Genomic DNA, 9,633 nt, shown 5'->3' on the forward strand with positions numbered 1-9,633 from the left:
GCCATGCACTTTTCTGTTGTGCAGGGAGTCAATCCAACTCGGGCCCGGGCTGTGGCGCAGGCGGGAGAGCAAACCAGCTGCAACCAGCTGCAATGAATCACTCTGACCAGGAGGTCATGAGTTCGAGGCCCGCTCGGAGCCTATGTTTGTCTTTGTTCTATGTTAAAAGGCATTGAATGTTTGCCTATATGTGTAATGTGATCCGCCCTGAGTCCCCTTCGGGGTGAGAAGGGCGGAATTTAAATACTGTAAATAAATAAATAAACTCCCTACTCACTGCTAGACACATTTATGGAAGCTCCTACAACAGTGGTCTTATGCCTGTACAACAGTTGATGTCAGTGTCTCTGAGCTACAAGTTATATTACAATCATACAATGGCATGACCTCTCAGAAAATGAAGCGTTTACACATTGGATTATGACTTTAGAGACCAGGGTTCAAATTCCCTCTTAACCATGGGAATCCACTAGGTGAGTGGTTTCCAACCTTTGGTCATCCAGGTATTTTGGAGTTCAGCTTCCACAATTCCTAACAAATGGTAAGATGGCAGAAATTTCTGGGAGTTGAAGTCCAAAACACCTGGAGGATCAAAGGTTGGGAGCCACTCCACTAGGTAATCTTTGGCAAGCCACAAAAGAGGCAAAAATAAACTCCCCCTGAAAACATGAAGTCACACAAACGACAAAACCCCACTGATGCTTTGGGACGTGGTGAAAAAGAGGGAGACTGCATTACAGGTGGGTTGACTCAATCAAAAAAGCCACAGGGCAATGTTTCATAATTCAAAATTCACTGAAAGATACCAAGCTATTCCTCTGAGCTGGTCCTGTCCCCACAGTATCTCAAATCCAGGTCTCTCAAAGGAGGCCAACCTGCTTTGGGACCATCTCACTTCATTTGAAGGTAGGGGTTGTTCGAGACTTTTTGACACTTCTTGATACAAGCAACATTCTTTGAATGTAGAGAACACATATGCAATGATATCACTATGGTTGGCATCACCCAGAACAGTAACTCACAGTGTCACCCACTCCATGGACTTCCTCCTGTAGCAGACCAAGAAGACCATATCACATAGTATCTTTGCTAAAATATGAGATTATTTGACAAAACCAACAACTATAAAGGCCTAAGGTAAAGATCTCCCTCTGACATTAAGTCTAATTGTGTCCGACTCTGGGGGTTGGTGCTCATCTCTACGCCAAAGGGCCAGCGTTGTCTGTAGACACCTCCAAGATCATGTGGCCGGCATTACTGCATGGAGTGTCGTTACCTTCCAGCTGGAGCGATACAAACTGATCTACTCACACTTGCATGTTTTCGAACTGTTAGGTTGGCAAAAGCTGGGGTTAACAGCAGGAGCTTGCTCCGCTCCCCAGATTCAAACCACCGACCTTTTGGTCAGTAAGTTCAACAGCTCAGTGGTTTAGGAGTAACAAAAACCACATTGAGTTCTTTTAGTGTGTGAAGACAAAATCATGAGGTTCTAATTGTAATTGGATAATAATGGCAGCTCTGTACTGGAACCTCCAAAATATAAACTAGCGGAAAGTTGTAGCTGCCTTGTATGTATATGATATCTTCTGATGGTGTCACCTCATGTGATCGACACCACAGCACCTTGCTAGTGCAAGTAAGCCAGGGAAAATCTGAGCCTTAAACTCAACCGAGAACCCTATTCTCCATAGCTGTCCCCTCATGTAAAACTGGATTTAGCTGAGCATTGTCACTCTGCCATCTTGGTCCAATCAAATGAGCCACTAAAAATGGGTAGGCAGTGCTTCTGCCTGTTCTAAAAACCTCAGGAGTCTCCTTAGGAAGGCCAGCTTCCCACTTGGATAACTGTTCTGACACATTAAGGGAAGGAGGGCAAGAGGAGCAAGCTTTATTCAGTTTAATTGGCAGGGTAATCAAGTGAAGCATTAATCACAGATTAATGTTTGTCCTTGATTAAATGGTGGGACGGAAACTGAAGGGCACTCTGTGAGCTGGCCAAACTGTCTGTCTCCCCCTTGTGTCCGATTTGATGGTAACAAAACGTAAAAGATGGCTTTTGATTCCAATTGGTGTCCAATACAATATATATTTGCTTTTCAGGATGACATTACTATAGTATAAAAAGCCTTTGGGATATTGAGACTAACCACACATGGCTAAAGAAAAAAAAGAGAGAAAATGTTAGAGCATTTCCCTTTTTCAGATCTCTTGCAGTCTGATAAGATGTAGACTTCTCTGTGTTGGGGTTGCTCTTTTGGCTAATCTCTGTGTTGTTGTGGGTAAGGGACATTTTTTGTATTTCAGATTCTCAAAATGAAGATGAATAATACACAAGTTGATTATCTTTTACAATGCTTGGGGCCAGAAATGTTATTGATTTTATTTGGGAGGGGGGGGGGGGGGTTGGAATATCTGCATCTGTATGAGATGAATGAGATACCTCAAAGATGAGACCCAAGTCTAAACATGAAATCCATGGATGTTTCATACACACCTTATATGCATAGCCTGAAGGTAATTTCATACATAGTTTTGTGTACAAAACAAAATTTTCTGTACATCGAACCACAACAAAGCTGTCAACATCTTAGCCACCCATGTGGACAATTTTGGATTTTGGAATATTTCAGATTCTGGATAAGGGATACTTAACTTGTATTTAAGATTTCCAAGGCTGTAGCCATGTATTTGTAGCAAAACCAACCAAAAGACTCAACAACTAACCAACTTGTTAAAGTATAAACCTTTGTGGACCATGGACCATGAAATATTTAAAGTGTTAACTAACATAGTTAACAAGTGTCAAACTTAAGTCATTTTATGTGGCCCTCTTCCCGATGCTAGACTACAACTTCTGTATTCCTCATCATTAGACATCATGACTGGAGCTGATGGGAGTTGTTCTTCGCTTTATTACGGTCAATGAGCAGCTCATAAGAAGAGGGACAAAATCTCATACAAACGCATCATGTCTAAGGGTCAGGAAAATTAAAACTTCAAAACTTTAAAATAAGTGCATTGCCAGGACATCAATACAATTAAGCCAAGAATCTAAGCCAAAGCCATATGCAGGATTACATCCAAACCCAACACAATTAGTGGAATTAAAAGAAAGGGAGTCTGAAGGGAAGGAGTTGGGGTGCTCATGTGGCACAGGAAAGGGAAGTCCATCAAACAGAGGTGGGAGCAACATCCATACTATAATTAAAAGAATATAATCCTGATTTCCTGCTATTATAAAACCTTGACTTGTACTAGCTTGTGCTATTAGTCACCGACTGCTGTATTTTAATCGCTGCAGTGCAGAACTTGGCGACATTATAAGTTATAGCCGAGTTCTTATCTGAACGCAGCAGGAAGATGTAAAATTGTCAAGAGCATCCTGGGTGTTTGTATAGCCATGGGTGATGGGAGTTGGGTACAGTAACATCTGGAAGGCTGCAGTTTGTTCTGTTTAGTCAGGTTAGTGAGGTTTGACTTTACATACAAGGCTTGTGGATATGGTGTCTGACTTTAAAAATGTCCTTTCACCTTTCTCCAGCCTCAGCTTCTGAGCCACAAATGCTGTTGAGTTGCAATGCCCATTATCCCCAGTCCACATGGCGGATCATTAAAAGTCATGGAGTTTGTCGTTCGATAACATCTGGGGACCCAAACTTGATACCCCTGGTTAACAGGCTATCATGGTTACTCTTTTAGAAACTGTTAATAAAGGTAGAGGATATTTTTATTCATCTTCACACATATACACAACTAACATGTTAAGATGCCACATGATCTTTTTCCTTTTCTTGGCCTTTTACTACAATGGCCCAAAAGAGCTTCCCATTCACAAATTATTAATGTTGGCAATTCCCAGTTAGACAAACTTCCTTATAAACCAATTAACACAAAGAACGTGATAAGAAACCATGATCCAGATTCAAACCTCTGGTGATCGACTGGCGCTTCTAGCTGAATTCTAACTCAGCCAGCCATCTCTTTGCTATAATCCCTCTTTGAAGTTTCTTCACATCACAACAGTTACTTTAAACTCAGTCATATGAGTATCCTGGGAGGCTGAAGTGTTCTCCCACTGGTTTTCAAATACTACAATTTCTGATTTTAGATCTGTATCCCTTTTCTCTTTGGTGAAGGGCTTTGCCTGCTTGGTTTATGTGAAGGGAGTCAGCCATGCCTGACAGTTAAGGGCATATGTATATATAAGGTTGGGAAATGAGCATATTTACTCTGATTTAAAAATTTACAATATTTACACTCGGCTCTGGCACTGAGTAATTGCTTTTATCTGTTATCGCTGTCTACAAGATATAATGCTCTTTCTTCAGTGTTAGGGAAAAGGTCCCTGGAGGGAAGTCTGGGAAGAGGTAAATTGATTTAAAAAGAACTCCCACTTCTTTTCTTTTTTCAAAGAAATGACAGTTTAGTCAACAAAAACAATTGTTGACAGCTACAACTGCATGCAGAACACGTCCCCTCAAGGGACTCCCAAGTAGTCTCTCTCTCTGCAGCCACGTTTTCCAGCCTTTCTACCTTTGGAGAGGCCCTGCCATATGGAATCATCCATCATGGAGCTTCTCCATGAAACCCATATCCATGAGGCCTACATTCACAGTTTTATATACCTGCATTTGACAAAATATGTCATCTCATGGCATTTTCTATGTCCTCCACTGTGACTCTATGATGGTATACTGCTGGATATTGACCACAGACCCATTCTGGGAGACTAGCGATGACTAGAAAGTTATTTTTAGGCCCTCCAGTGCAACTCTAGCTTCTAGCAGAAGTCAAGAAGTTCAAGAGGGTTTTGCAATTACCAGTGTCTTTGCCTATCCAAATGAAAGTCCTGGAATGTATTTTCTGCAGACTTGGGGATTGTACTGTATTGTGAGCAGAGTGCTAGGCAGTGTTGCCAGATTGAAAACTGGTGTAAGGACCTGTAACTTCAATGGTTGTATCAACTTTCACCTGACATTGTTGGCCATGGAACAAGTCAATAAACATCAGCTGCCCAAATTACTTCTTTTTGAGAACTTTTAAAGAAACAGAGACGCTTTCCATTTTCACTCTGGCAATTCTAGGATACATATCTCAGGGATGGCCTTCACTATATGCCCCAGATATAAACAGAGCACATTATGGGAAACACTCAGAAATTTTCCTGTGGCTGCACTTGGGGATCGAAAGTGGTGATCTATCAATCTTTTGGGGGAAGCTGATGGACATTCCAGATTTCAGTGGGTGAATGAATAAGCTTCAGAGGAATCCCAGCCTGTCTTGGAACCCCATTTGAAAAAACAGTGCTGTTCCACGAATCCAGAAGCAAAGGAAGGAGATTTAAGTATATGTTTCTGTGCAAAATTCCTCATAGCAAACATTGTCATCTGTGCCGACAAAGAGGTCTCACAGTCCCTTAGCAGGCATCTGATGAAGGAGACTTAAGTCTCCAAAACCATATGCTACCAACTTCTTTCTCTCAGTTAGTCTCAAAAGTGCTACAAGATCCTTTTGCATACTAATATTTCAGACTAACAGAGACATGTCTTTGAATACTGACAAGATGATTGGCAGATCTGCAGTGGAAAACTCCTATATGCTGAATTTGGTTATATTAACTGGGATGGGAAAATCTTTTTGTTTCTCTTTCTTTCACATTTACATTTTTAAATTCAGTTTTTTTCATCCTAAATATGACATTTATATATTTTGATAAAGCCTCAAAAACAAGCTGAAACTAAATCATCAACAATATGCACTGGATATATTTTTTTTAAAAGCAGATACTAGCCCCAATACAGTTCCATAAGGCACATTGTAAAAACAGATTTAACACTTAAAGCCCGTAGATATTGATGGAAACAATTATTGGCTTTAGTGTTTTTCAACTTTTTGAAAAAGGCAAATTTCTTTCATCCTTAATATGAAGAGGTCTGCAGATTTTGGTAAAATATATAAAATGAAATTCGCACTGATTCTTCCCGACAACATTTTTGTGTGGGCATCACATGTCCTTTACGGGGTGAATTAATGTCAACATTTCTAGGATTGATAGCCATGTAGGAGTTGCCACATAATATTATGAGATGGAATCCTGCTGGGGACTTACATCTTCCCTAAACTGGCATTTGCAGATGCATAGGATATTTCCCAGCATCCCCATTTGTCGCACTGTAGTCCAATACAGATGGCACTTGCTAGAGGGTCAGAGCATCTCAACAACTTGCACAGAGTTTCTTCCCTCCCTATCTAGCATTTACTTTTTATACCTACTTGATATATTTACTTTGGCATACTGCAAAGTCTGCAATTTTCAGTTGCAATTTTGAGTTCCTATCTATCAGAAAATGTCATGTTTATGGTAAGCCCTGACTCAAAAATGATGGATCCATGACCTATGAAGGAATGGGAAACTTTGACAGTTCCTCCATCAGGGTTTGTTATGAAAACCCTGTAGGGAAATCATATTTTCACTACAGCTGTTGTGGCTTCCTTCTTTCCTATAATTGTGTTAAACTCAAGAAAGATGTAAGGCAAAAACATCTCCTTGTTGGATACCTTCTTTTGAAACAGGGGCACCCTGAATGCACAAACAACCTGAGGAGTAGCAAGAATATCAATGTAACAGTTGAGTAATCTGACAGATTCTCCCTCTCACACACATACCTTCTCTCTCCTGCTTCCAGATCACTTGCAATGTGCTTATGTATAATTTCTCTGACCATGCGTGATTACACATGATCCAAATGCTAAATCTGTGATGCCTTGGGAACAACCTCCCTCCGATACTTGCACTGTACCACTCAAATTCCTTGATGCACATCAACTTATAATGTGCCTTCAAGCGCCTTTGACTGCAACTGCCATCAGCCTCAGCAACAGAATAATGAATAGACTAATGGTGTTGTAGCCAAAAACATAGCCCCAATGGCGCAGTGGGTTGAACCCTTGTGCTGGCAGGACTGATGACTTGAAGGTTGGGTTACTGACCTGAAGGTTTCTAGGGAGAGCGCGGATGAGTTCCATCTATCAGCTCCAGCTCCATGTGGTGACATGAGAGAAACCTCCCACAAGGATGGTAAAAATATCAAAACATCTGGGCGTCCCTGGGTAACGTCCTTTCAGATGGCCAATTCTCTCACACCAGAAGCAACGTGCAGTTTCTCAAGTTGTTCCTGACATGAAAAAAAGCCAAAAACATCAGGAAATAACCAGGTTGGAGAAGGCTGGGTGCATCTGCTTGTGTGTACTTAATGTCTTGGGGCCATTGAAATGATTAAGCAAAGCATTATTGGGTTGTTGTATGTCTTTCGGGCTGTGTGGCCATGTTCCAGAAGTATTCTCTCCTGACGTTTCACCCACATCTATGGCAGGCATCCTCAGAGGCTGTGTGGCATGGATAAACTAGGTAAGGAAAGGAAAAAAATATGTATCTGTGGAGAGTCCAGGGTGTGGCAAGAGTCCCTTGTCACTGGGAAACCAGCATTAATGTTTCAGTTAATCACCCTAATTGGAGGGCATCCTTTGTTCAGTCATTAGCATCCATGGGTCTCCTCTGCCCTCAGAGTGTTGGTTATTCCCATTTCTCGCATCTATGTGACAGTGAGCGATACCAGTAGTGTATTATTTTGGTGCCTTCCAACTTAATAATGCTCCTTGGACTGGCAGATTCACTGGCAGGGCTATGCACTGGTCATGACATTTAATGCAGAGCTGGCTGATGCTCAGTAGCATTTCCCCGCTAGAGCTTTGGCCTTTGAAACAGAGACAATAGACCTTGGAGGTGCAGTTAGCAGAGTGCAGTAGTTCTATAAAAGGCCTGCAGGGGGCACTTGGGGACTGCACTATTGTGTGAAACCTTCCGCCTAGTATCAAAGTCTCTGGCTGAGATGCTGCAGATAGAAAAACACAGTCTACCATGTAAAGTTGCCAAGTCTAGTGCTAAACATTGCTGTGGTATACCTCCTTTTATGTCACTGCTACACTGTGATAAGCAAAAGCCCAGGGTTGAGGTTTGAGCATTGGATCACACCTCTGGAGACCACCGTTTGAATCCCTGCTCAGCCATGAAAACTCACTAGGTGCCCATGAGCAAGTCAGATCCTTTTAGCCTCGGAAAACTCCATCTTAGGGTTGTCATAGGTTGGAAACAACTTGAATGCATACTACAAGAAAACGTGGTGAAAGAGTGGAGTTTAGTGAAGGAAGCCACAAGAGTTCAGCAATGGAACTCTCAGCCTCGGAAAATGGTGGAAGCTCCTTCCTTGGAAGCTTTTAAACAGAGGCTGGATGGCCATCTGTCAGGGGTGGTTTGATTGTGCTTTTCCTGCATGGCAGGGGGTTGGACGAGATGGCCCATGTGGTCTCTTCCAACTCTATTATTCCATGATTCTAAGAGGAGAGAAAGTAGGTGTGACCAGTTCTTGAATGAAAACACGTGCAGAGCCTGGAATTACTATCCTCCCCCAAGTTCCCCAAATCTTACATCTGGTGCTGATCATACTGACTGTGGATTCTGGTAGTCCAAAAAGCAACCTTTTAAAGCTTTTGGCAGGCTGTTGTTACCCACTGATGGGGAAAGTTGACCTTGACATGGTCAAAGCCAGTGTTAGACTAGAACTCTAATTAGGGCTTGAATCCCCACTTTGCCATGGGATCCACTGAGAGATCTCAAGCAAGTCAAACTCTCAGAGGAAAGCTCTGAACAAACCTTGCTAAGAAAACTCCCTGGTAGGATCTCCACAAATTAGAAATGGCTTGAAGGTGCACAACAAAGCTCAAAGCCACTACTTTTGTACAATTGGACCTTTAAATTCACAGAGTCAACCACCCATGACATGCAAATACGCCCCCCCCCCACACACACACACACACCGCAAATGCCCCAAAAGCAAATGCCCCATTTTATATAAGGGACACCATTTTAGAATGGTACTGTATGTTACGGGACCTAAGCATCCATGGATTTCAGTGTCCTCAGAGCTTCCTGTAACCAAACCCCAGTGGATAACAAAGGGCCGTGGTTTATACAGAAATATTAGATCAAGTGCTTCACAGGTCTTTCTTTAACCTGGGTTAGCAGAAGATGTGGACATATGCCAATAAAATTAGGCTACACTCCTAATGGATTATTACATTAGACTTCCCCCTCAAGAGCCATGGGCTGATGAGGTACTCCAGACAAAGACATTAAAGCTTTGCTTCCTCGGGTTGTTGTAGGTAGGCAAACTGATGAAGAAGCACAACATACAAACTATCTACAAACCCACAAAGAAAATCCAACAAATGCTACGGTCAGCGAAAGACAAGAGGGATCCTCTGTCCTCTGCAGCTGTGGACAAGTCTACATAGGGACCACCAAACGCAGCGTCCAAACAAGAGTCAAAGAACATGAAAGGCACTGCAGACTCACTCAACCAGAGAAATCAGCCATAGCAGAGCACTTGATGAACCAGCCTGGACACAGTATATTATTTGAGAACACAGAAATGCTTGACCACTCCAACAACTATCATGTCAGACTACACAGAGAAGCCATTGAAATCCACAAGCATGTGGACAACTTCAACAGAAAGGAGGAAACCATGAAAATGAATAAAATCTGGCTACCAGTATTAAAAAAAACTCTAAAAT

Source organism: Anolis carolinensis, chromosome 2 (assembly GCF_035594765.1).
Source record: "Anolis carolinensis isolate JA03-04 chromosome 2, rAnoCar3.1.pri, whole genome shotgun sequence".
Lineage (NCBI taxonomy): Eukaryota > Metazoa > Chordata > Lepidosauria > Squamata > Dactyloidae > Anolis > Anolis carolinensis.